This window comes from Sapajus apella, unplaced genomic scaffold, assembly GCF_009761245.1.
Source record: "Sapajus apella isolate SASKATOON/1434 unplaced genomic scaffold, GSC_monkey_1.0 scaffold9608, whole genome shotgun sequence".
Classification (NCBI taxonomy): domain Eukaryota; kingdom Metazoa; phylum Chordata; class Mammalia; order Primates; family Cebidae; genus Sapajus; species Sapajus apella.
Window position 1 is genome coordinate 1 of NW_022446529.1, and position 2,398 is coordinate 2,398.

The 2,398-nt window shown below is 41.5% G+C and overlaps 1 pseudogene; it reads left to right on the plus strand.

Annotated features, from left to right (window-relative positions):
• The first annotated feature begins 1,678 nt into the window (after positions 1-1,678).
• On the plus strand, positions 1,679-2,186 carry LOC116548310 (annotated as a pseudogene).
• The last annotated feature ends 212 nt before the right edge of the window (positions 2,187-2,398 follow it).

Below are 2,398 nucleotides of genomic sequence, written 5' to 3' on the forward strand. Positions count from 1 at the left end.
TGTTTGTGTCCTCAGGAGCGAGAACCAGAGAACAACATGGGAGGGTTCCTAGCCCCTACGGCAACAGGGGGACCTGCTCCTAGGAGTGGATTCTCTGAAGGGCTCCCACTGTGTGTTGTAGAAGTGAGATGGTGTATATTACATGGTTAACATCAAAAGGCTGCCTAATAGGCATCTCTTGAATGTGACAGTCTTTTGATGAGTGAAGATTTTACACAGTGAATCATTGCTGGCTTGCTTTTCTCTCTCCTATCCTCTCTCACTCCCTCCTTTTATTTCCTGCTTAATTCTCCCAAACCATTTAATCCCTTTTTGGACTATTAGTAGGTCCTCTTTTTTTGGTTGTTTTTGTTGTTGTTTCCTCTCAATAGTATGTAGTGAACAGTTCATTTTGTGCCATTTCATAAGTTTTTGGGTATGATAAAGACTTCGTTCATGAAAATTCAATAAATTAAAATAAATACATAAATTTTTAAAAACATACAACCTATCAAAACTGAACCATTAAGAAATAAAAAATCTGGGCTGGGTGTGGTGGCTTATGCCTGTAATCCCAGCACTTTGAGAAGCTGAGACAGGTGGATCACCTGAGGTCAGGAACTTGAGATCAGCCTGGTCAATAAGGTGAAACCCCACCTTTACTAAAAATACAGAAATGAGCTGGACATGGTGGCACTCCCCTGTAATCCCAGCTACATGGGAGACTGAGGCATGAGAATCACTTGAACCCAGGATGCGGAGGTTGCAATGAGCTGAGATCACATCACTGCACTCTGGCCTGTGAGTGAGACTCTGTCTCAAAACAAAATCTCAACAGACCAATGAGTAAAGAGACTGAGTCACTGATTTTTTAAACATCTCAAAACAAAGAAAAATCAAGAACTTGATGATTTCACTACTGAATTTTATCAAATGTTAAAAAAAAACTAGGATTTCTACTCAAATTTCCAACAAAATAAAGAGGAAATAATACATCCCAACTTATTTTGGAAGGCCCTATGTCCAAAGCAAGGAAAAGACACAAGTAAATAAAACTGCAGACCAGTATCCCTGATTCACACAGCTTCAAAAACTCTCAAAGTAATGGCAAACAAAATTCAACAGAACGTTAAAAATGTAATTCACCATGAACAGGTGTGGTTTACTTCTACGATGCAATGAAGTTTCAACCTGTACAGACAAATGTCATAGATCAAATTAAAATATTGAAGGACTAAAACTGTATGTTCATGTCGATAGACGCAGAAAGAGCCTCCGACAAAATTGGCCACAGTCTCATTATAAAAGCCTGAACAAATTATGCATAAAAGGTATATACCTCAACACAATAAAGGCCACATATAACAAGCCCATATCTAACATTATACTCAATGATGAAAATTGTATTTCCTCTAGGACTAGAAAGTAGACAAGATGCTCACTATCACCAATATTACTCAATATAGCACTGGGGGAGCCAGGGAGAATAATTAGGCAATAACAAAAAATAGAAGTCATCCATATCATAATGAATACATTTAAAACATAATTTTTACATATTATATGTCCTTTTTTATACAAAGCTCTAAAGACTCCACCAAAAAGGTTGGAACTAATGAAGATATTCAGTGAATTTGCAGAATACAAAATCAAACTTATACTTAAAGATGGCAAGTTAGTGGCATTGCTAGCACGGAACACAGACCACAAACCATGGAGTCTGTGCTGAGCTGCGTTTTCCTTGTTACAGTTTTGAAAGGTAATTCACGGAGAACTGGAGACACTGAGTGTGAGGGGACATGAGTGAGGGGAACAGTGGATATGTGTGGCAGTTAATGACAAGGGTTCTCTGTGTTTGCAGGTGTCCAGTGTGAGGTGCAGCTGGTGGAGTCTGGGGGAGGCTTGGTCCAGCCTGGGGGGTCCCTGAGACTCTCCTGTGTGGCCTCTGGATTTACCTTCAGTGACTACTACATGCACTGGGTCCGCCAGGCTCCGGGGAAGGGGCTGGAGTGGGTTGGACAAATTAATCCTAATGGAGGTAGCACATACTACGCAGACTCCATGAAGGGCCGATTCACCATCTCCAGAGACAACGCCAAGAACTCGCTGTATCTGCAGATGAGCAGCCTGGGAGCCGAGGACACGGCCGTGTATTACTGTGCGAGAGACACAGTGAGGGGAGGCCCGTGTGAGCCCGGACACAAACCTCCTGCGGGGGAGCGTGGGACCACCGAGGACAGGACAGTTCCCAGGAGCAGGTGCAGGGGGAGGGTCCTCTTTCTCAGAGGCAAGAAGCGGATTTCTTTTTGCAGGACTCTGGAGTCCTATAAGTTTACAGTATTTTATTATTTTTAGTTATGATGTATTTTCATTGATATTTGTGTTTTTGTAATTTTTAAATTTATATGCAGGGGTATTT